The 25,556-nt window shown below is 58.5% G+C and overlaps 1 protein-coding gene across 29 annotated transcripts in view; it reads right to left on the reverse strand.

Moving 5' to 3' along the window:
• Positions 1–25,058, reverse strand: part of NCOR2 (nuclear receptor corepressor 2) — a 208,226-nt gene extending 183,168 nt beyond the window's left edge. For all 29 annotated transcript variants that reach the window (XM_046025443.1, XM_046025469.1, XM_046025468.1 and 26 more), the window contains exon 1: positions 24,783–25,058. The gene's annotated coding sequence lies outside the window, so the exon portion shown is untranslated. The remainder of the gene's footprint in view (positions 1–24,782) is intronic.
• Between the last annotated feature and the right edge of the window lie 498 nt (positions 25,059–25,556).

Here is a 25,556-nt window from a genome sequence, read left to right on the forward strand (position 1 = left end):
CACAGGGGCAACACCATAGTCAGGGCCCCAGGGGGCCCAGTTTTGAGGTACAGGAAAGAGAGCAGATGTGGACAGAGTGCCCATGGTGCCCGCAGACAGTGGGCAATGTGGGGTCAGAGACAGCTCGGGTTCCAGCCCGACTCAAGCCACTTGTCTCCCTGTGCATCTGGCTCCCCATCTATAATCCGAGGGCTGGGGAGTGCCCCCCACCCCCATATGGTCTGGTACCCCCGAAGAGAGCCCAGCACAGCAGAGGGGCTCGACAAACTTACCGTCATAACGAGCAGTTTCAACGTGTCCTTCTGCTCAGGACCTCAGAGCAGTACTCCAGGAGAAACAGGGAGGGGGAGACATGACACATGGAATGGCCCCCTGTCCCAAGGGTCTCAGCTGGAAACTTATGGAACAAGGGCTAGAACTGGATGTTTCCTAGGACCCCAGCAAATTCCTCCCTCATGTGCTCATTTCAAGGTGAGGCGGACTGAGGTCCATATTGGACAGGTCTGTGCCTGCAACTTGCCCTGGTAGGGCTGATGACAAGTGGTCTCTCCAGAGAACTCCTACACATTCCTCAAAGCCCAGCCCCATCATGCCTTCTCCCCTCCTCTCCAACAAGTAAGCGTTTCTGGACAGTCCAGGCATGTTCTGGTCCTCACTGCTACCCCATCCAAAGGCTCTGTCTGGCCACCCCCGGGAGACGCTAAGTCCCCCAGGAAAAGACCTGATTCATCCCTCACCTAGGCCACAAGTCTCTACTTAAAGCTAGATGCAGAGTGACCAGCAAGGCAAGTCTCAGCGTAGAAGAGTCTGGGTACCAGGAGTCGCCCATGCACGGCAGGGCCAACACCATGGGGCACAGCTGCCGGTAGGGCTGAGAAAGGGCCAGGCACACAGAGGGGCGGGGCCCTGGACCTGCCTGCTTCTTCCACCAATCCCCTCCCCCAACAGAAAAACCCCCCACTACCATGCACCTCCCACACCCACCAGAATCCCACCCATGCATACAAGCCCAACAGCCCTCTTCCAGGCAGCCCTCACTCCTGCAACATCCAATCTGGCAGCGGCCACAAAGCCGACAAGGAATAGTAATAGCGGTCACGGCCAACACTAGCTCCTCAAAGGCAGGCCCAGGCCGAGCCTTTACTTACTAAACTCCAACCACCCCTTGAACGGGTTCTTGATTATCCCCACTGTACTGATGAGAAAACGGAGACCCAGGGAGGTTGAGTCGGAAAGAGGAGAAGTCAGGACGGGAGCCCTGGTTTACCTGGTCCCAGCCCTGCACTGGGGCTGAGCGTCAGGGATGTCACGGTCAAGGGCAACCTCCCCTGTGTTCGCTCAGACTCTGGGCCAGGCAGTGCGGCGCCAACTTCATCCTTCCCGCAGCCTCTCTCTGCAGCTGCTGTCCCCCAGCTCCCCGAAGACAGACAGGCTCCAAGAGGGGTTCTCACAGCCACCTGCCATGTCCCTCTGTGGTCCCTGCAGAAGGCGGGGCACCCTCACGGCGCTCCACAGTCAGGCCAGAGGTACAGACTGGGACCCTACATGAAGCAGGTGCCACGACCCACTGGCAGCATCCCAGCCCCCAGGCATCATGGCCTCCTGCCCGGGACAACGCCGTAGGCAGGGCTGGGACCAGGTAGGACCCTCAGTGCTGGCCCTCAGAGGGGAGAACGCTCCACCTGCAGCCCCGTCCTTCCCATTCCAAACCCCCTCAGCATGCCCCGGGCGAGTTCTACAAAATCACCCACAGCCCGGGGATCACCATGGAGCCTGCCCCTTCGAGGAAAGGGACATGAACGATGCCCATACGAGCTTCTGCGTGGCCCCACAACAGCCAGCAGCATAAACCATGCCGACAGCTCTACAGAGCCCATCAGCGAGGAGGGCACTGGCCCCCAAGGGGCAAGCATGACCTCAGGCAGCGGTCCCTGCTGGTTGGTTTCGCGGACTTCAGGCACAGTCTGACCCAGGCACCAGGCTGGAAGCAGGCCAGGGCCCTGAGGCCTTTGGGGGTGGGAGGAGGCACAGAGGAGGACCTAGGGGAGCCATCCGGAACCACCTGGCACACCTCTTCACATCAGGTAAAGGGGAGCTGGGGGAGGCCATCCCCACCGCTGTGGTGGCCAGGAGCCCACACAGCCGGAGCAGGAGGCAGACTCCACCGCCCTTCCATTTAGAAGCCACTGGGACATTTTATTTTCCTTCTCAAGTGACAGCTGAGGCGTGCCGGCCCAGGCCAGCTCTCCTAGAAGCTGCGGAGAGACAATCACCGCAAGTTTGCCAGGTCTCTGATTCCCCACTGGACTGCGGCAGCCAGCGAGTGCTGGGAGGGGGATGGAGGAGGCGGGCTAGCCTCTCACCCCACCTCTTCCCCCTCCCACCAGGAGGGTGGCGGCCACAGCCAGGCAAGAATGGGTGGGTGGAAGTGGACAGGGCCTTGGGTAGGGCAAGGGGGGGGGGTGCGCACGGGGGGGGGGGGGGGTGCGCACGGGGGGGGGGTGCGCACGGGGGGGGGGGGGTGCGCACAGCTCCATCCAAAGGGGATGGAGCCCATCCAATGGTGGGGGACACAGCCCCACTCAAGGGGGGCACATAGTCAGGGAGAGAAGGGAGGAGCAGCCCTGATGCGGCCGGTGCACACCCCCAACCTCCAAGTCCATCGGTCTGGGCTCTCAAGAGAGACCTGCACCAGCATCCGGCAAACCACCACACTGGTCACCCTCACAGGAACACCCCCTCGGCAGGCACCCGCTGCCGGGCTCTGGGCCAACTTCACAGCCCGGCCTGGGGGACACAATCCTGACCTCATTTTGAAGATGGAGAAACTGAGGCCCAGAGAGGTTCGGCAGCCCCGCGAGATTGCACAGCCTTCGAGGGTGAGGGGAGATTGGAACCTGGGCATAGGCCCAGCCGTCCCATCCTCTACCCTCCAACACCCCCAACTGGGCCCCAAACACACTTCTCTGAACCCTCCTGCCCATCTTCTCGCTTGGGGTGTGGGGCCATCTTCAGTGACAGCAACCGACTGGAGAAATCAGACACCAGGAAGGAGCCGGACTATCGACTGTTTCTGGAGGGAAAGGGGGCGTGCGGGGGCCCAGGCGCTCGGCTTTGGCAGCCTGGCTCCCAGCCAAGCCCAGGCCAAGGAAGAGCAGGCAGCACAGACCAGCCTGGGAGGGCCAGGGGCTTTCCTCCAGACCAGTGGAGGCGCCAGCGTGGACAAGCCATCTGTCCATCCACCTGTCTGTCCACCACTGGCACGGACAGCCCACAGAGACCTGGAGCTCCCCTCCTGAGGGCTTCTCGGGTCCAGGCACACGACTTGGAACTCTGTGCCTAGTAACTAGCTACTTCTCTCAACCTCCCTATGGCCCTCTCCATTTTACAGATGGGGACAAGGAGGCAGTGAGGCAAGAAAGCTCACCCAGGCTTCCTCCAGCAGATTTCTGCATCCAGGCATCCGCTATAACCACACAGCATTAGCTCTGCTGGCTACCCCTGCCCAGAAACCCCCCGTGTGGCAGGAGACAACAGAGCAGGCTCTCTGCATGGGGTGGAAACTTCCAGAAGCCTCTGGATACCCTTCAGTGGCCGCCTCATTGTGAAGATAACTGAGTCTCTGCCCACTTGAGAGCACAAAGCAAGCACCCCAAGATGGTAGCAGCAGGGGTCCCCCCAGATAGGCTTTCGGCCACCACATCCTGAAGGTCAGCTAGGAGGAAAAGCATGACAGAGCCTTCCCTGCCCCCGGCCCCAGGCTCCTCCCCCACCCCCCACCCCCCACCCCGAGCAGGGTCTGGGCCATCAGTAGCTGCAGGGAGGAGCTGGGGGCTGCCTGGGAGAGAGCCGAGCTGCCATGGAGCTGTCGATCGCCAGAAGCAATTAATTGCCCAGGTCAAGAGACGGTGAAAGAGATTTGTCACCCGAGGCCCAAGGGATATTCCAGGGAATCCAGCAACGCAGGGCAGGCAGAATGGCCCCGAGAGCGATCAGGGTCCTGCACGCTTGCCCCCTCTGTCATCCGTCCCTCCCTCCCACGCCCTGTTCCGGCCTCCCTGTGCAAGCACGCTCCCACTGGCCTGCAAGCAGGACACCAGCCCCGGCCCCAGCCTCCGTGACCTGCGCACCGGGCAGGACCAGACAATCCTTGAGGCAGTGTTCACTGCACAGACGGGACAGTAGGCCAGCAAGGGAGCCCTGGACCCAGAGTCTCTGAAGCCCAGGGCCTGGCCTGACACCAGACTCACTCCAGGTTCTAGCTGGACGACTCCACACTGGAGGCCGACCTTCTCTAAGGCTGTTTCCTCAGCTACAAAACAAATACAAAATAACCAGAATGGCCAAAGTCAGGCTGGCTGGGGCTCGGACTCCGGCCCTGCCATTCTGAAAAGCCTGAGGAACTCACTCCACTTCCGCAAACCTCAGGTTCCCCGTGTATAAGCAGGGATGAGGCCAGGACAGCACCGTTAGAGCTCAGGTCAGGGGCTCAGTCCAGCTTGTCACTGGGCCTCCCCAGGGACTGGAGCTCCGCCCCCAATCCTACTCGGATGTCAGGCAGCTCCCCCGCCCCCAGTCATTCAGACACCAAGCCTCAGCCCCAGAGCCCAGCCAGGATGAGAGGCACAGAGCACAGGCTTGTGTCCCAGCCCCTAGGGCAGGACCCAGCGGGAGATTGAGGCTTCAGCCTACAACATTCATTCACCCTCTGGGCTGGGCAGTCCATTGTCCTGCGGAACAGAAAGGCTCCGACACACACACACCCTCCATGTGGGACACCGAGAGGATGGGGGAGGGGCACACAGGGTGCAGGCCTCTCCCGAGAGCCTCCACTGGTTTTGAACCTGTTTCTGTACCAAATCCCTCCACACACACACCCAGACCTGTGCTGCCCCTCACACCCACTGATGGATGTGAGACACACCAACAAACACCTCCTTCTATGGTCCCACTACCCAGATAGGAAAATCAAGGCCCAGGGAAACCAGCAAGGAGGGACGGCCTCAAACCTGGTTCTTTCTGACGGTTCCCATGAGCAAGAGCTCCGTTCAGCAGGTGTTCGGAAGCCCAGGTCACTGGGGCCAGGGGCAGCACTGAGTCAGAGTGAGAAACTCAGCGGAAACTGAAAACAGCCCGGGGGGCCCCCCCGTGCTCCCCAGAGTGAGCCATGCTGAATCACAGCACCCAACCCTGTGTTGGAAAGTTCCTGCTTCTGTAGTCGGGGTGGGGGTGGGGACAAAGAACACCACTGTGCCTTGGGTCCCTCTCGGGGCCCAAGAAGGGGGACAACACTTCAGGCACACTGACCTCGGAGCTGCGGGTTTCCACCCACCTGGCCCCAATCCAGGGCTCCCGAGGGCCCCTCAGGGGTGTTCATGGCTGGAGGGCAGGCAAGCCGGAGAGCCCCACCCCCTCAGAGTTCTACCACCTTCCTGGCCACAGACGTGGGGGACGTCAGGATCCAACCCCAGGCACCACCGCATCCCCCAGTTCCACTGCTTTCTGGCTGTGTGAGCCGGGCCATGGGGCTTAACATATCCGCGCCTGCCCCTTGCCTGTGAAATGGAAACTCTCACCCCTGGGGCTGACCTGGAGACTCGGTAAGCAAATGCATTCACTGCCTAGCATACAGTAAGAGCTCAATAAATATGTATCTGTTTCAGTTCCCAGATTGATTTTCTAGTGCAGTGAAATTCACCCAACACAAAACTAACCATATAAAGTGAACAACTCAGGCCGCCTGGGGGGCTCAGTCGGTGAAGCATCCGCCTTCGGCTCAGATCTTGATCTGGAGGTCCTGGGGTCGAGTCCCACTGGGCTCCCTGCTCTGTGGGGAGTCTGCTTCTCCCTCTGCCCTCCCCCGCTGCTCATGATCATGAGAGAGACTCTCCCTCTCTCTCTCAAATAAATAAAATCTTTTAAAATAAAGTAAAGGGAACAACTCAGCGACACCAGTGACATTCAGTGCTGTGTAAGCACAATCCCCATCTCGTTCCAGAACATCTCCCCGACCTGAAAGGGAAAGAACCCCCCACCCACAGTCACCTCCCAGCGCCCTCCCACTTCAGCAACAACTCATCTGCACTCCGCCTCTACAAGTTTGCTTCTTAGGCACATTTCTTACCAACACAGTCAGACCCTCTGTGGCCTCTGGGTCTGTCCCCTCTCACTCCGCACCGTCTTTGCAAGGTTCGTCTGCATTATGAATGTACCAGCATTTTCATTCCCGTTTCTCACTTACTAGTATTCGTTGTATGAATGAGTCAATAATATGGTCTTAAAATAAGAAAAATAAATGTTATAAATAATACAGAAATGCCACATGACAAGGGACATATATATACACATAGACATTAAAGATTTAAAAATTCGTCAAATTATAAAATAAGTAAGTGTAAGGACAGTAAGGGATATGGAATCTGGTCAGTGGGAGGAGCCGGTTAGCCAGAGGGAGAGGACCGTGGGAGCCCCAGAGCTGGCATCCCCTCCCTTGGGCCTCCCCGGTCCAGGCACTGTGCTGTGCAACCCAGGACCAATTCCTCACCCATGCTGGGCCTCAGCCTCACGTCTGCAAAGAAGGGCACTGGGAGGGATGCTTTCAGGGGGAGCTCTCGGGCAGCAACCACATTCACAGTACCTCCCACTGGCTCGCAGCCCTGGGGAGAAGAGAAGCTATGGCAGCCAGGCTGTGGGAACCCTGCAGGTGTGTGGGGATACATCACCAAGGCAGGCTGACAGCCGCCCCGTGCTGGGAACAGAAATGACAAGGAACTCCGAGATGCCTCATCGCCCTGCCCAGGGGCACACTCTGGGCCATGGAGATGTGGACCCAGCACGGAAAGGGGACTTAGGTTCGCCCTGCCTTCCCCTGCCCTCCCCGCCTGGAGCACAGCCCAGATGCTAAGTTCCTAAGGCCCAATGCCAGGTTCCTGCACTTTGGGCCAGATCAACCTTCCCTGTGGGGGCTGCTCTGTGCCCTGTAGGATGTGTCTGGCATCTCCAGCCCTTGGAGCACCCCCGCCCCCTTCTCCCCACCTTGGGACAACCGGAAGGATCTTCAGACATTGCCAAATGACCCTGGGGCCAAGATCACCCTACTGACCCCATTAGCCACTGATGCCCTACCATGTGTAGCACCATCCCAGCATCAGGGACCCAGTCTTAGGCAAGACGGACATAACACCTATTGCCTGGGAAGGGACCTCTGATGTGGGAAGGCCACCAAAACCCAGGGAATAAATCCATGGAGGAGCTTCACATCTGAGCCAGGACCACTGGCAGCAAGGACAGAGCGTGCCAGGCTGGGGGCAGCAGGCGCAAAAGCAGGGTTGGGGAAAGGGGTGAAGGCAGCAGGCACTGCCCAGGGTCCCCGGGCCTCTGGATTTATTCTCCGAGGAGGAGGCAGGGCCTGGAGAGCCGCACTGCGGTCTCCTCCTTCAGACAGGGTCCCTCTGGCTGTAGCACGGAGGACAGATCCCCAGGATGAGAGTGGATTCAGAGGCCCAAGGGAGGCTGCTGCAGACATTCAGGCCAGGCGGGGGCCTGGTCTGCCGTCAGCGGTCTCATTACTACTGATAGGAGAGTGGGTCTCGGAGGCAGTTGTCTCGCTCCCCCAGCACAGTACGGTGAGCTAGCATTACCCTGACTGCAGAAAGGGCCTGTGACCAAGTGGTCATCTGACCGCTGCACTGCCACCATATTCCTGTGGTTCAGGCAGAAGAGGTCTTGGAGGCCGTGTCCCCACCTGGAACATGACAGAAACATACAGGGACAATCACAGCTATCCTTTGACGGCCACTCAGCCAGGAAAGCAGGCCCAGGCCATGAAAGTCACCCTCCCCACGCAATTTTCAAATGACCCAGCCATTTAAAAAAAGAACCTTCCAGAACCAATCCAAACACTTGCCTTTATTTTTTTTTAAAGTCACTTTCATGTATTTCCGGTCCCAAAACCCTTCTGAGCTCATTTACTCATTCTGAGTGGGAACCAGCGACTCCTTCCCTCCATTTCCCCTTATATGACAACCGGGGCACGACACTGATTTTTCCTGTTGTTGTTAATTCTGTGTGAAGTCAAGACCGTATGAAGGAGGAATTTCAGTGCCCAAGAATAAAAGGGGGTTTTCCACATATACGCTGCAAATATTGTTGGTGGGAGGGGTGGTTATCAGGAGGCTGTGTGGCCCTGGGAAAGTTAGCTGACCTCTCTGAGCCTTAACAGCTTGCCCGTCACACAGGGAAGTGATGATCATTACTACCTCACAAGACTGAAAGTGTCCAGTGAATTACGGAGGTGTGTGCCCGCCACTATTAGACCAGCAACAGAAGCATGCCATCTGAACATGCAGCTGAGGGGGCTGGAGGCAGGTGGGGCGAAAGCCCCCAGCACGGGCCCCAGCTGGGCAAAGAATGGAGGATAAAATCCCGAACTCCCTGCCTGGGCCAGGTGGCTCATCGCCTGCCTGGCTTTCATCTCCAGGAGATAAGCCGCCTGCTCTCAAGTTCACGTTCAGGATCAAATGAACCCACTTAATCGCCTTAGGGATCTCCACTGAGCCAGCTCCTTCCAGGCCTGGGGAGGAGGGCAGCTGAGCTCCCTCCCACCAAGACCCCCACCCGCATGGCCAGGCACAGAGAGGATGTCGTGGGCTCTCCCATCCCCTGCCCAGCTGGCTGCAATGACCCAAGGGCAGATGCTTGCACACTTGGCCTTCAGAATCTACGCACACATCATCTGCCCACTGTCACAAAGCACCTACTGTGTGCCTTGTGCCCGACCAAAGAACTCGCTAATCCCCAGGGCAGCCCGGAAGGCCAGTGCTACCACAAACACCGCTCTCCAGACGAGGGCACTGAGGCCCGGAAAGGAAATAGCCAGCTGGAGGTGACAGGGCTCCTCATAGCATCACCTCAGAACAGCCTTGGCCCCCATCTCATAGAGGGGGAGACTGGGGCAGGAATGGGGCTTAAGTCACCACCATGTCCCAAGGCCAAGTCGGGGAGAGTGAACAGGGTGTCCAGCTATGCCTGGACAAACAAGAAGGGGGCCGCCTGCCTGCCTTGTTCCCAGCAGAATCCTAGCACCTAGGACAGCTCCCAGCACACAGTAGGGTACTTAACGGCAGCATCTGAATGAAGAAAATCTACACACTGGGCATAGACTCCAAGGACAACTGTCCTGGGGCTTCTCTGCCTTCTAGACAGTCCTCTCTGAGGTCCTATCCTATACCACAGGGGTCCTGGAGGGGTGACTGTGGGCAGTGTCCTGGAGTCATGTCCGGTTGTCACAGTGGGTGTGGAAGGGGGCATCTACTGGGTAGGCAGAGACAGCAATGCTGCTCAACACCCTTGAATGCACAGGATAGGCCCCAGGTCAGAATTATCTGGCCCTGATGTCAGTAGCACCCAGGTTGAGAGATCCTACTGTACTGCATCCCCTCGTGCACCAATTGAGCACCTACTGTGTACAGGACTGCACAAAAACCGTGCAAGGAGACGGAGTCGTGGTGTTCTGGGGGGGGTGCATTCCATGAGCCAGTCCCCACGGCTATGGCAGGACAGAGGGGTGTCCCAGATCCAAAGCCCCACCCCAAGCTGCCAAATCCCTGTGTGTTCCCTGAGGATGCTGACCTCCGGGTCTGGGGGCGGTGTGGGAAGGGCGGCAAAATCACTGTATTTCACTGCTCCCTTGCCCCATGGTCACTCAGGGCAGCAGAGATCAGAGCTGGTCCTTTTCATCAAAATCCACATCTGTCCAAGATGCCAACGCTCGTTCTCTGGGGGGTGGGAATGTGGTTGGATTTTTTTTTTATGTGCAGGCTTTCTATTTCTTAATTTCCCAACTTACAGAGAACATGTTTGTTCCGCTTCTAAAAACCAAAATTTGGTAAAGCGGCTATCACAGGGTTATATGCCCCACCCAAGGGCTTGGCCGTAGGGAGATCCTACCCACCCCCCCAGAGCAGAGAGGGTCGGCCAGTGCAGCCCCCCGGGAAGCGCTTGCTAGTGGAGTATCTGGAAAGGCCACAAGCCAAAAATTCCAGTCCCAGGGACAGAGGAGACAGGACGCACATGAGCGCCCCGAGGCTCTGGGAGAAGGTCCGTCTGAAGACTGCCATCAACTCAAGCGGCATCTCCGTAGAACACACCGATCATACATCGTGACAAAATACCACCTCTACAGAAGTTAAAATCCACCAAGATCCAGATCAAGTTGTACCAACAGGCTACAAAATCCTAATTTAAAAAAAGAATACATAATAATAACAGTAATGACAACAACAGCCCACAGTTTTAAACGCCTTGTACATTACTACTTCTCATCCACAAAACACATCCAGAACGTAGGCAGCATTTCGAACCCCGCTCTACATATAGGGAAACCGAGACACAGGGGAGATGATAATATGCCTGAGGCTTCACAGCTGGTAGGAGGCCATGGGGCGGGGGTGGGGGGTGGTGGTGGGGGGGGGTGGCAGGGATGGGACACCTCGAGCCATCAAAATCCCTGCGTGTTATCACTCCGCTCCGCGGCGTGCCCAGCAGGGACAGGAAATTACTAGCTTGAATTACATAAAAGTTGTCAATTTTCGACCACTTTTGACCTACAAAACTGGCAGAGTCCCACGGTTCACCTTAGTAGCGCCCACAGAAAACCACGTCCACGTGCATTCTTCCAGCCCAGAGGAGACAGGGCCCCGGGCCGTGCAGGGATCCACACGTTAGCCCATAAAGCATTAAAAACATGGATTAGAAGAGCACATGTCTAGTTGAGAAGTATAAGTCTCCAGCGAGGGGACTCGGGTGACTGGAAAGTCACCTGCAATTTTTTTTAACATTTTATTTATTAATTTTAACAGAAAGAGAGATCACAAGTAGACAGAGAGGCAGGCAGAGACAGAGAGAAGGGAAGCAGGCTCCCTGCTCAGCAGACAGACGACCGATGCGGGGCTTGATTCCAGGACCCTGAGATCATGACCTGAGCCGAAGGCAAAGGCTTAACTCACTGAGCCACCCAGGTGCCCCTCAATTTTTTGTTTTCCTAAAAAGCGGCCACCTCAGCTGGAGGCTCTGAGCCCGGCTTCTCGGACCCAGGCTGGTTGGCACATTCTTACCCTTTCCCTTTCCCCTGAGGAGTTTCTCTGCCTGCCTCCCCGACCCCCCCGCCCGACCCCACATAGCCCATCCACCAGCAGCAGGTCCCCAGGGCCTGGTCTCTGGAGCCTCTCCTGGCAGGAGAAGCCCTCCCCACCTAAGGATCTAGTTTCATTTAATTGTAGGGTTCAGGTTTCTGGACGCAGGCCCAGAGGCCTTCAGGGCCAGAGGTGTGGGCCATTTTCTTCCTCTTTTCAATAAAGCCGGGAAGGAAGAAGCGTGGGGCATCACCTGTCTGCTCTGAGAATCTGGAACACCTGCCCCCTGGGACACCCCACCCAGAAGAATCATCCGGGGCTCGTCACGGGTTGGGAGACAGGCTGGGGACGTATCACTTTCCTGGCCATCACGGGGACCAGATGCCCCCACTGGATTTGAAGGAATCAAGAAAAAAGAAAAACACACACACACACACACAAACCGACAACCCTACCTCACACCACCGTTTCCCCTCTCCAAAGCTTCCAGACACTTTTCTTATTTCATTTTATTCCCTAGCATGGCCCTTAACAGTTTGCAATTCACTCTCTTGGCCCCAAATCCCTCACCCACAGCCCCAGGTCAAGGCCAAGACTCTGGGCCGTCACCTGAATCCAAGGTCACTGGCAGTTGGGACACATCAGCATCTAAATGACCATGTTAAGGGGCACCTGGATGGTGCCGTCATTTGAGCATCTGACTCTTGATTTCCGCTCAGGCCATGATCTCAGGGTTGTGGGATCGAGCCCCGTGTCGGGCTCCACACTCAGCACGGAGCCTGCTTGAGATTCCCTCTTCTTCTCCTGCCCGTTCCCTGCTCGCATGCTCCCACTCTCTCTTTCTCAAATAAATAAATGAAATCTTTTTTTTTTTTAATAAAAAAATAAATGACCACGTTGCTCCAGGCTGCTGGTTCTCAGGGTAGATGCAGGCCATGTATGAGTTTCCTCCTGCTGCTGTAATAAACGACCACAGACTCGGCGGCTTAAACCAGCATAAAATGTATTCTCGCGTTCCGGAGGTCAGAAGTCCAAAAACTGGGCGACAAGTCAAGGTGTCGGCAGGGCTGTGCTCCTTCTGGAGGCTCCAAGGGACAATTCGTTCCTGGCCTCTCCCCGCATCCAGAGGCTGTCTGCCGTCCTCAGCCCCATGCCCCTTCTTCATTCTCAAAGATGGCATTAGAGAGTGTTTCGGTCTGGCTCTGACCTCTCGCTTCCTCCTTTGAAGGACCCTCGTGAGGACTCTGAGGCCCCCAGGATTATCCTGGCGAACTTCCCCATCTCAAGGTCGGCTGGCGGACAGCCTCAATCCCAGCCAGCCACAGACGGAACTAATCCCCCTTTGCCGTGTGACAATATATTCACCATTGCTGGGGACCAGGACTTGGGCCACTGTGGGAGACACCCCTATGCTCCTGACCATAGGCTCCAAACATCTAGGCTTCGAGGAAACTGCTCCTATGGCCGACTCCCCGCAAAGCCTGAACTCCAAAAGCAACCGCGGGGTCTACGTGTCTCAGTCTCTGCATTCCTGTGGCCTGAGCGGGCACGTCCAGTTCTGTCACCTGCGCGGTGGAAACATCCCCCAGCAGTCCCGAGTCTTGCTTTTGATGAAAATGGGAATCAGGAAGAGCCGTGTGGCTTATCACTAGAGACCTCCCCCTCTAGGACGACCACCAGTAACTCCTCAATCGATATTCTTCAGCAAGGTTTCTTTCTTTTTTTGGACCTCACAGATGGCCCTCCAGGACATCCCACAGTCCAGCAAGATTTCAAACAGGAAAGCCACTCTGCAGAGACCTCTACTGACCCACGCGGGCCCTGGGCACCAACAAGCACATGACCTCTACGAAGGCGGAAGTCTTTGCAAGGCACAGCTGACCTGCTTGGAGAAGTGTCCGAAGGATCAAGCCTTATTAGCCTTCACCAGGCAGCTGGAATCTGCCAGAAAAGGGGGCAGCATGGTCAGCAGGGACTAGGAAGGCAGAGGTCACCAGTGTGCCCAGCATCAGAGCCACTTAGGAAATTTCAGGAGCCAGGGCACCCAAGGACCGGACAGTCCAGAGAGGGACAAGACCAGCACTACCCCCCATCAGCACAATGACATGAACAATGTGACCCATGAAAACACAGAAGACGACAGGGCGCACAGTGAAATGGCTCTCTCTTGCTTGAAAGCCTTGTGTGTCTCTTGCCTGCCGGTACATCTGAAGACCATGCCGAGGCCCAGAGAGGTTGTGCCAACATCACCCAGAACGCAGCAGTCGAGGTGGGTCCCTAACGCCCAGGGCCCAAGCCACGGTCCATCTCCTAATCCGGGACCCTCCAGGCAGCTCCACCTCATCAGGCTCCCCCACAGCCATCTAGATAGGTCCCATGTCCCCTCCCCGGATTCCCCGGGTAACCCCCTCCCGCTAATGTGCCCCACCTCCAGGGTAAAAACCACCCCCCCACCCCCGCTCAAAGACAAACCACCAACCCTGCCCCCCACACCCCCCCAGTCACCACCCAGACACCCTGGGGGCACTCTTCACAGCACAGGACGCACAGAGGGCTCAGGGGCACAGAGAGAGCAAGGAGAGCACAAAGGTCACACAGCAAACCTACAGCACAATGCCCAGGGTGCACACATGCTTCTGCTTTGGCGCTCCTGCCAGGAGAAGGACGGTGCTGGGAGGCGCTGCGGCAAGGGGCCAGCGGCCGGAGCCCAGGTACCATGAGACGCAGCTTCCTGCCCGCCACGGCGCAGAGGCTGCTATTTATAGCCCAGACAGCGGGGTCAGCTTCCTGCACGGCACAGCCAGCAGCAGCCCAGGAGCCGGCAAGGGTGACCCCCAAGGGGGACAGGTTGGGCTGGGCAGAGAGTGGGCAGAGGCATGAAGGGCTGGACACACGGTGCCCCCAGGCCACCCCCTGCCCCAGACCCACAATCCAAGGGCAAGGGAGAGCCAAGGAAAGGCCAGACCCTGCCTGTGACAACATCCCACTGCAGAAGGCACTTATGAGCTGCGTGCCCTGAGCGTGCATGGAGGACACCTGCGTGCCTTGGTTTCCCTATCAGGAAGCAGGGAAAGAAACAGTCTGGCCACAGAGGAGTTACTGTGGGGAGTAACTGAGCGACCACAAAACAGGCGCTCGGGGAGCTTGCCCGGATTCCCAGCCGGCTCAGGACACTTTCCAAAGCACCCCGTCCCCACCTAACCCTGCCCAGAGACCAGACACAGAGGGTAAGGCGGGAGCTGGCGTGTACACCTATCTAGAGCAGGTCGTCAGAGGTCACCCCAAATACCCTAATCCACTCCGCTCCCCCATGAGGCAGGGCATGCAGCTATCCCCATTTTAGAGATGCAGAAACTGAGGCACCAAGTGACAGAACTCTGTCCAACAAAGGAGGGTGTCCTCAGGCCCCGGGTTTCTTGGAGTTAATGAGTCTCTCTCCTCGCCCAGCAGACAGAAGACCTGAATCCCTCCAGAGGCTGCCTGAGCCTAGTCTGGGCCCCCCAGAGAACTGCCCTGTGGGGGTCAGGAGCAGCCAGAAAGGAGTCACCTCAGGCCACGGTAGCACCCAGAGGTCACCTGTCTGTGCAACACAGGCTTTAAGTCCCCCAGGCACCTGGGGTCATCTGGCTGTGATGTCCCAACCTTCCTCCAAAACCACAGCACAGGGAACATCCTGCAGCCACTACCAAAAGCACACACGCCAACCCGCGTCGAGGCCTGCCCTGTGCCCTCTTGCGCAGGACCTCGCTCAACCCCTCAGCACCTTTCCCAGACAAATAATCTGACTGTGCCCATTTTATGGATGGGGAAACCGAGGCTTATTGCCTTGTTATCCCAAAGCCAGGGTGCTCAGCTCTGCAGGTGTCAGCAGGGTGGTTCCTTCCAGAGACTCCGTGGGGGGGAGGGGAACGTCTCCTCCGTGGATCTCTGTGGATTTGGGGCCCACCCTCCTCCAGCAGGGCCCCATCCCAGACAACTCTATCTCCACGTAAGGTCCCACTCTGAACTTCTGGGGGAACATGAATTTGGGGGACACTATTCGACACAGTACAATGGCACAGATGGGGTGCAGGGAGCAGAGGTGGGGGAAAGTGAAAATGCCTAAAACTATTCAGGAGGGTGGAGGGGAGCGGGGGGGTGTTGAAAGTGGGGCACCCACCCCCTGCTTACGTTCCCCACCCCCCCGGCCAGTTCAATCAGTCACAGGAGCTAGCCACGAGTCACCACCACACCCAGTGCCCACCAGACGTCCATCCCGTGGGCCTGGCCCAAGCCCCTAGGACCCCAGAGGGGGGCCCTGATGCCTGCTGGGCCCCGCTCCTGGCTCGGTGGCCTGCCAGTCAAGCTGAGCCAAGCCCTGGGGCGGCGCGTCCCCGGCTCCCCACCAGCTCCCCACCCCGGCCCAGCAGCCTTGCCTCGTTAGCCTAACGAGCAGGGCCCTGGTGCCAGGCGGTTGCCATGGCCACGGAGACACCACCGCGGCCCCGGGCGATGCTCCCGGAGGGTCTGCGGCGGGCACTGGAGTTCAGCGTGAGGACAAGCAGGGGCCTCTGGGGCAACCCCTCCCCGTGGGGTCGGGCTGCGCCACCCCCGGGCCCTCCGGGCCGGCCTCCAGGCCTCCTGACTGACAGCATCTCCCAGAGAGGCTCCCTAGGCCACAAAGAAAATTCCAGCCCTGCCACCCCCCCACCGCCCTGCCTGGCCAGAGCCCCTCCGCCAGCCACCAGCATAGCGCAGAGGGATTGCAGGGGGCCTGCCTGGGGGAGGTCAGAGGTCAGCAGGCGCTGGGGGCAGACAGGCCTCCAAGGCAGTGAGAAGTGGTGGGAAGCCCTTCAGGGCTCTGAGTAAGGTCACGGCACAGCACCCCTGGGGCCCCGCCACACAGGATGTCGATAGGGAGATGGGGGAGGGGGTTGCTGCAAGCAGCGGGGGCAACCACACCAGAGGGCAGCGTGGGCGACCCGGGGTCTCTGGCCCGTGCGACACACGCCAGGAGAAAGCCCAGGACAAGCAACTGACGTGAGGAAGGACCTGGGTCCAGTTGGGGACAGCATGGGCCTGAGGGCCGAGGGACATCCGTGAGCCACCAGCAGGAGACCCCGGCACCCAGTTGCCCCGGCTCCCTGGGTACTTGAGCCATGGAGAGAAGGGGGAAGGCAGGTCCCAGGCTGCAGGAGCACCTCGGCCTCGGATGGCCCCTCAGCCCCCTCGGCTTTACCACAACCTGTGAGGATGTGTGTCATTCATCACCCCATTTCACTGGTGGGTAAACTGGAGTTGCCACGCACAGAGGCTCCGCTACTCATCCAGGTCACATCACACAGCCAGCAAGAGGCAGACCTGAGGCTCAGAGCTGCGGGCCAACCCTGGGAGACAAGAGGTAGGCAGCCTCAGCCACCAGGCCGGAGGACGGATTGACCCTCTAGAGCCTCCCAGCCTCTCAGTCCCCCGGCCAACTGCACAAGCTCACACTGGCAGCATGTGCATGCGTACACACACACACACACACACACACACACACAGAGGCAAGCATCTAATCCCACTTCCTACAACCCACTCGATAGAGCACTCTTTCCCCCACTTCCTTCCCCAGCTCCAAGAAATTCCCCAGGGTTGGCTGGAGGGAGCAGAGGCATTTGAAATCATCAGCAGAGCAAGAAGGCCAGAAGAGGTGGCCCAGGGTTCCTCATTGAGGACACGCCCACAGGACTGCCACCCCGAAATTCCGAGATCCCTGGGCCCCAGGGCCCCAGAAAGGGAAGAGACAGAAGTGACACTTGACACCGGGGGTGGTGAGTGTGACACCTGCTCCACTCCAGGGCCTTCCCCCGGGGCCAGTGGGGACATCTTCCACATTTCAAGTCACTCGCTGTCATCTTCCCAAATCCAGCCCAACACGCACATGTAAAGATCCTAACGCCCAGGGTCTGACCTTAGTTAAAACCCTCCACAGGGCCAGGCCTTGGTTTCCTCCTGGGATCATCCGTCAGGAGACTCTGGGTGTAACCTCCCCGGGTGGGGTGACCCAGCGCCCTACAGGCACCCACGGGACACAAGCATGGAAACACCTTACAAAGCGTTTTCCTTTTCTTTACTCCTGTCTGCTCCAGGGTGCCCCTCCAGAGAGGAGACAACTTTCAGGAATGCATGTGGTAAGATACTATCAGAGAGCGAAGTCAGGGCAAAGAGAAAAACCGGGGACAAAGTAATGTAAAATCAGGATGAAGCGGGTAAAACAGAAACACAGACCAGAAAGACGAGACCAGACTGCTGAACGCAGGCTGCACATCCGGCTCCGAGTTTCCTGACGGCCCAAGCAAAGAGGAACAAGACGGGTAGGAAGCGGCTTGCCCAAAATTGTGAATACCCAGTAGCCCTGCCCAGAAGCAGTTTCAGTGACCATGTAGCGCCACACAGCAGAGAAATCAGTCCAGACTGCCGGCTGCCTCAACGTCCCCCCTTTTCCCACTGAATCCTGCAACACTCAACTGTAACAGAGCGTCACCCGGCAAGAACAGTTAGCCAGGCCAACAGGAGGCATTTTAAGGGCCTGCTCGGTAGGGCTCTCCAACTCACAATCCTCTCTGAGCCCCCAGTTTCTTCAACAGCAAGAACCCCAGGAGGTCCTGCTGAAGTCAGAAAGAACGAGGTGGGCGGGCAAGAAAGACGTTAGGCCTTGCAGGCCTTTGGGCCTCCATCCCAGCCCCACAGTTTTTCATCTAGGCCTTGAAAACAGACCCAGGCAACACGTTCACGCAGGGGCGTAGCTGTGTGCCAATAAAGCTTTATTACGGACACTGAAATCTAAATTTCATACAATTTCGCAGATCACAAAATATTATCTGGGGTTTTTTTTCAGCCATTAAAAAATGCAAAAACCACTCTTAGCTTGCACACCATAGAAAAGCAGGAGGTGCGGGCCGCAGGAGTGGCTCAGTCTGTTGAGCTTCTGACTCTTGATTTCGGCTCAGGTCGTGATCTCAGGGTCATGAGATCGAGCCCCGCATCAGGCTCTGCACTGGGCATGGAGCCTGCTTTAAGATTCTCCCTCACTCTCTGCCCCTCCCACATGCCAAAAAATAACGGGAGGTGGGCTGGTTTCGGCCTGCGGGCAGAAGTTTGCTGACAGCTGCTCTATGTGTTCCGGAATGAGCTCCAAGATACGTTTTATTTTAGGGGACAAACGGGAGACGTGAATAAGGTATGATATTATTTGTGTCCGTCTAAGGCAGGCGGAGGCCCAGAGTCTCTCGGAGGGGAAACTTTACCTGTGCATGTCTGCCTCGGGGGACAGAGCGTGGGAGGGCAGAAAACAGACGGCTTCCCTGGACACCTTTGTGAGCTGCTTGAACTTCCTAACAGATCCATGCATTTGCTCTCACAAAAGTAAGTTTTTATAAAGCCCTAAGCAAGCGGCAGAGAGTTTTGAGTGCATTACTTTTTAGTTTCTTCTGTTTTTCAAATGACAATAGACAGCAACATTATGTCCCCCCCACCACAACAACAAAATTAATCTAATTATTACATAATGCATTAATTACGTAGCAGAAAAAAACTATGGAACATGTATGGGCAGCAGGCCTTCCTACGTATGTGCACTCGTGAAAACAAACAAGGGGGCTTTGCAGACGATCCCCTCTGTGAGCCCAGCCAGGTTGGAGGTCCAGGCCCCAGAGCTCAGCCCTCAGGAGCAAGGGCTGCCCTCTCTTTGCAGGGACACAAGTGGGGAAGTCTGGGCACAGAGCTCCCAGCCTCAGGGACGCTCGGGCCTACTGCCTATAGGGCCAAGAAGAGAATGCTCAGCCAGTGGTCTGAAAACACATTTGAGTCCGAATCCACAGAGAAAGCAAGGCACTAAAACCATGCTGCCCAAAGAGGACAGTGGCCACAGGTCACAGGGGGCTGTTTAAACGTATTAAAATAAACTAAAAAATGGAATTCTTTTTTTTTTAAGATTTTATTTATTTGACAGACAGAGATCACAAGTAGGCAGAGAGGCAGGCAGAGAGAGGGGGAAGCAGGCTCCCCACTGAGCAGAAAGTTGGATGCGGGGCTCGATCCCAGGACCCCGAGATCATGACCTGAGCCGAAGGCAGAGGCTCAACCCACTGAGCCACCCAGGCGCCCTAAAAAATGGAATTCTGTTCATTGGTTGCAGTCACTTCAAGTGCCCAGGACCACGTGCAGCCATGGTGCTGGACAGGATAGATCTAGAATGTTCCCCCTGCAGCCCCCCACATCGTAGAAAGGTCGACTGCACGGAGCAGCCCAGAGGTTGGTTGAGACGGAAAGGGGCCAGTAAGATCAGGAGCATGGGCAGGAGAAGGACAGAGGGCAGAGGAGCCTGGCCGGCACTAGGGTCAGGCCGGGGCTGTTGGGTGGGTGGGGTGGGGGGAGGCTCTGAGACAGGAGAGTGCCACGCTGGCACTGGGCAGAGACAAGACGTACGAAAAAGGAAAAAAATCCAAGCTAAGAGCCAAGCGCGGCTCCCATGCACAGACTCTGACTCCCACCATCCAGACCCGAGCTGTCTGATCAGGCAGCCATTAGCCACAGCCACATGTGGCTATTTAAATTTAAGTTAATTAAAATGAAATAAAATTACCAGTTCAGTCGCGCTAGCCACATTTCAGGAGCTCAACAGCCCCCCCCGTGCTGGGTGGCCACAGGCGGTGCGGGTGCGCACCACTTATCCCCCACGGCCGGAAGCTGACCGTACACTGCTGGTCCACACTGTCCTCAGAGGTGGGCACGACTGCCTACTTAAGGAAGGAAACCGAGGCCCGAAGGTCAGAGACTTTGCTTGAGTCATTAGCTGATGGAGGCAGGATTTGAACCCAGGTCTGCCTTCAAAGAAGCCCCTTCTGGAACCTGCACCCAGGCCAAGGGGAAGCCTGGCCCTCCGCTAGGAAATCCTCTCTGTCCCCAGTGTCACCCCTTCCCCGACTCTCCATGCTGCCCAAACCCTCCACGTCCCCCAGACCCATGTCATCAAAACCGCAGCCTCCAGGGACAGAGGGAGGGGGCGGAACATATCTGTCAATCACACCAACCAGCCAATAGGAAAGGAGACTTCTCTCTGGAAGGCAAAAAGGCCAGGCCACCAGGGCTCCAGTATAGGGACCCCAAAACCCCGCTCTGTTACAGCATCTGCCTTCTAAGCAGCCCTGTAGAGAGAGGAAACATGGAACCAGCCCGTCGGCGACAGCCCAGTACCCCACAGATCCCCTGTAGAATGCTTCTTTAGCGAAGCATTGACAATCCAACAGGGTAAGCCAAAATAGTAAACAGCACCTCTGGCGACACACATTGGGTCCTCACAGCAATAAAGACTCCATCCCCATCTTACAGATGAGCAGACTGAGGCTCAGAGACGTTAAGCCGCTTACCCAGAGTCAATAACAATTGCAAGCTGCAGAGACAAACTCCAAACCCAGTGCTCACACTTTCTGCCCCGTAATCCTCTCCACAACCCCACCAGCCGTTAGCCATGCGCCCATCTTACAGACCGGGCACCCAAACTCTGAGAAGTGGGGGCCAGCCCCTGGGCGCACCACGTGTACATGGCTAAGTCAGGACTCGAATGCATCAGAACCTGATCCAATGAGGATCAGGGACAAAACACTCCTGTCTGTCCTCTACCGTGTGTTGAGGATGCTTCTTTACAGTTCTAGGAAATCAAAGAGCCTCTCTGCAGGGCGCCTCGCCTGAGCCCGGCGGGATGAGTAACCATGATGACTTTGATCACTGTCAGCAAAAGTCACACTACTGCAGGACCTTGGGCTGGCCTGGCCCAGGACCCTCATCTGTAAAATGGAAAAAAGCTGCCTTCCACCTTGGGACCTCTCAAGGACTCCTGCTACAGAAACGTCCCAGGGCCGTCCAGCCCAGCCCAGCCCCCTGTGCAGGAAAACTCCAGGCCGCAGCACTCCTTAGATGCCACTTTCTGGAGCCCCGTTATCTGCCCTGCTAAATAATTCAAAACCATGTTTTCATTTCAAAATAAACACAGCGCCAGAGCAAATGCTAAATTTGCATGAATGTTTAAGATAAAATGAGACTTCAAAGAAACGCCTGGGCCTGCGGCAGGCACTTTCCCCCTCCCCACCCCCTCCCCAAATCCGGGGGAGAACAAGTTCTCAGTCTCCTGCCCCCTGGGGCAAAGATCTGTAGGTGCTGCTCCAATAAGAAACATAATTTCTTTCTTCCTAACCTGTGCAGGGGCAGCTGGAGAGGCACCAACAAGACCAGGAACCATCAATTCCAGGTCTTCATCCTCCTTCCAACATCCAAAGTGGGTGACCTTGGGCAAGTCACTAAACTTCTCTGTGCCTCCATTTCACCATCTATAAAATGGGATCATGAGAGCAAGGACCTCACAACATGGTACCAAGAGTGAATGAGTGGATTCCTGGTGAGGGCACAGCCTGACACATAGTGAGAGTGCTTGACATGTGTTTGGGGGGGGGGGGGTGTCCCTGTACAGTACTTGTCTTTATAGTATCACTGCTTGACAGGGGATAAAATCCCTTCCCAACCCCCAAGGATCCTCAAAGGATGCCGGCTGACCCTTCCCAAGCATCATATCCCTGGGGACCCCACATACCCACCCATACGACAAGGCCTTCTAAGATGACAGCCTGGCCCTCCCCAGACCCCCTCCTGGCACCCTCCCCTGGGGGGGCGTGGAGCAGGAATTACCAGCTCCCACAAGCTGTTCCCTCAGAGCTATCACCTGGGGAGGCTGCTGTTGGCATCTGAGACATGAAAAGGAAACAGAGAAGGGAAAAACAGACACAAATAAAAGCTCTCAACCCTCTCTTGTCAGAGGCAGAGCTGGGAGAGCTGTGGGAGGGAAGGACTGAGCTCTCCTGCCTGGGCCGCTTCTGCTTCTCCTGGACAGGAGCTCCTCCGGCTGGCTTCTCCTAGGTGGACCCCCCCCCCAATCTCACAGCCTCACCCAACAGGCCGCAGGTGGGGGGTGGGAACAGAGAACACCTCACAGAGGGGCAGGGGGGTAGAGGGGGCCGGGGAGGCCCCACCCCCCCGTGGGGGGAGTTCAGGCCAGGCAGCCTCCACAGGCAGCCTGAATAGCAAGGCGCTGGGGGCGCGGACTCCTGGGGTGGTATTCCGATGTGGGGGCGGGGGGTGAGTGCCCCTACCCGCAGAGCCCCCGCCCCCTTGCCCTGAGAACAATCCCTGCACTCCTAGGGTCGCAGCTAGATGCGTATTTGCAGAGCTCTCAGAAATCTTTAGGAGGTGGTATAAGTATTATTAATTGGGGGAAAAGAACGGATTATGCCAAATAAATCCTTCCCACGTAGCCGAACCCTCGCCCAGGGAGGGGGAGATGCGCGCAGCCCCACGAGGGGTCTCCATCCCTCACTGGGACCTGACAGCCACATTACCATTTACATGGATTTATCAATAGTATTGATCCCAGAGCAAGCATAAATAGCTCAGTGGGAAGAGGCTAGGGCTGGGGCCCGCTCGGCTCCCGCCCCCACGTCTGGGCACCGCAGACTCCCCGGGCACCCTGCGGCGGCGGCGGCGGCGGCGGCGGCGGCGGCGGCGGCGGCGGCGGCGGCGGCGGCGGCGGCGGCGGTAAATTTCCAAGCAGGGACAAGGCGGCGGCGGGGAAGCCAGACAGCGCCCAGGATGCCCTCACCGCTCCGCGCCTGCTCCAGGACCTGCGCGCGCCCCTCTGCCAGGCTCGGCCTGTGCATCCGCTCAATGGGCTGAAGGCACCACCTGCCCGGCTCCATCCGCAACCGGGAAAAGCAGAGTGGGGGGCGGAGTAGGGGGAGGGGTGGGGGGGAAGAAAGCGTCCTTCCTCCACTAAATCCCCCACTCCCCAGCAAAAGGCAAGTCGGCCACGTCTCTCAAGATTTCCAGGCCGTTGGATTAAAGTCCAAGTTTTAGAACCTAGTAATAGTAATAATAATAACAAAGTGGTCATAGTAACATTCACACAAATATGTTCCAGGGATTACCACTCTCGGTTCTCACTACAACCCTAGGAACTCGGGAATATGGTTACCCCACTTTGCAGCTGAGAAGCCTGAGGCACAGAGAGGTTAAGTAATTTGTCCAGGGTCACGCTGCCAAGAAAGTGACAAAAGATTCGAACCCAAGGAGTTGAGTTGCAGAGTAGGCAGTGAAAGGCTGGGCTATCCAGCCTCACATCTCTTCCTTTCTCTGACTGCTTCCCCCACCACACCCCCCCCCCAAAAAAAAGGCCACCCACGACGAGGTACACAACAATGCCCTGGGACGCCCTCCCAGCTCACGCCTGGCCCTGCGAGCCCCTTGTATCAAAGCAGCCGCGAGGACCCAGATCTCGTTTTTTAAAAAAGGGCAAAGTCAAGGCCACCGATAACACATCCCAACGTGTGGAGAACTCCCCCATCCAGCCCACAGGGATCCTCTCCCCTTCCCAGCCTCCCCCCCGCCCTCCCTCACACATCCTTCCTCCAAATCTGCAAAAGGGAAAAAAATAATAATAATAATCATAATAAAACCAGTTCTCACCAACAGGGGGGGAGGAGGAGGAGGAGGAAGGGAGGAGGCTGAGCCGACAGAACAGATCCGCCTCCGCTCCCTGCACCAGACCCTCGCAGAGCCGAGCCGGAGCGCGCGCGACAGGCGGCGGGAGGACACTAGCTTCCAAAAAAATAAACCTACAATGTAAAAATAACGCCGGGCGCCCCACGCTAATTGGGCCCGGGCGACGGCAGCTCACAGGTACAGCACGTCTCTCCCTCCTCCCGCCCGCCTTGCCCTCTCTCCCTCCCTCAGGCTTTTTTCTGCAAGCGCCTGGGGTGAGGAAGGCGCCCCACGAGTGCCCCCCACTCCAGGTCTCCGGGGAGACTCCCCCAGCACTAGGGCCTGGGGCCTCCGGGTCCAGCCCAAGTGGGATCAGCTCTGAATTCCAACTTCCCAAACTAGTGGCATCCCAAGTATCCGCACAGCCCGGGGGAGGGACCAGGAGGCGGCCCAATGAGGCGTCACCAGCCGCGGGAGGCAGGCCCAGACAGCAGGAACACCAGCCCGCGGGGGAGGGGGAAACGAGGGGCGCCTCTCCCGGGGGGACCCCCCACCCAGTGCCCTCTGCTCCCTCGCTCAGGAGCGGTCCCCGCCAGCCCCCGCCCCCAGCTGCCCGAAACTCGCCATGAGCCCTTCCAGAGTGGCCAGGCCGGGGAGCACGGGGTGCCATCTCCAGGGACTCCCCAAGCCCGCGCTGCCTGCTGGAAAATAAGACGCAGTGTCACCCCCAAGCCTGGATCTACTTGGGGAGGAGGGAGGCGCACGGCGGCCATGCCCACAGGGCCGGGACACACGGTGGGGGGCTGCCCGGCGCATTTCCAGGGCGTCCCCCCGCCGGTCCACCCCCACGCCACTTCCCTCCTTCCCGCCCCCTCGCAGGGCAGCTGGAGTTCCCCTAAGTTCCCCAGCGCCCCCACGCACGCGGGCCGCAGTGTCTATGGGGCGCCTCGCTCCCTAGCAGGCCACCCCCCGAGAGCGCAAACTCAGGAGTGCAGGGGCCCCGCCAACTCCGCCGCGTGCGCCGCCCGATCTTCCCCTGATCCCCCGGAAGCGCGCCCAGCGCCTCCCCCCGGCCCTCTGCGGGGACCCCCGGCCCCAACTCACCTCGCTGAGGTGGCGGCGGCGGCGCCCGGGCTCGGGGCGCGCTCGGGCCGCTGGGGCGCTCAGGCAAGTGGCGGTGCCGAACGGGCTGGGGGCGCGCAGCAGGCCCGGCCTCCAGACGGGGCGCGATCCTCCCGCCGCCGCCTCCTAGGGCGCCTGCCCAGGGTCCCCGGCCCGCAACTTAGAGCGCATCGCGCGGCGCAGGGCGCGGGCGCACGGCTCGGGCGGGGCGCGGACGGACGCGGGGCTCTGGTGCGGCCCGGCCTGCCCGCGGCTCCGCTCCCGGGCGGCGGTGGCGGCGGCGGCGGCGGCGGCGGTGGCGGGGCGGCGGCGGCGGCGGCGGCGGCGGCGGTGGTGCGGCGGCGGCGGCGGCGGCGGCGGCGGCGGCGGTGCGGCGGCGGCGGCGGCGGTGCGGCGGCGGCGGCGGCGGCGGCGGTGGCGGCGGGAGGGGGAGGAGGGGGCGGGGCGGGAGCCCGGGAGGCGGTGGCTCGGCCTCCCCGCTCCCGGCTCCCCGCCCGCACCGACGCGCCCCGGCCCGGCCCCCTCGGGCTCCTTAAAGGGCCCGCGTCGCCTCCCGGGCCCTGAGCGCACCCGCTCGCGCGCGCTCACGTTGCCACACCGCGCGCACGCGCGCAACCCCCCTCCCCCCCCCGACACACACACCCTTACACTAGGGCGCGACGCCGTTTCTTTTTAGCAGCTCCCCGAAGGAGGAAGGAGGGGGAAAGCGCCTCCCCGTCCCGCCCCCTCCTCCTTCTCCAGTGGGGCTCCGAGCCC

This window comes from Meles meles, chromosome 12 (genome assembly GCF_922984935.1).
Source record: "Meles meles chromosome 12, mMelMel3.1 paternal haplotype, whole genome shotgun sequence".
Lineage (NCBI taxonomy): Eukaryota > Metazoa > Chordata > Mammalia > Carnivora > Mustelidae > Meles > Meles meles.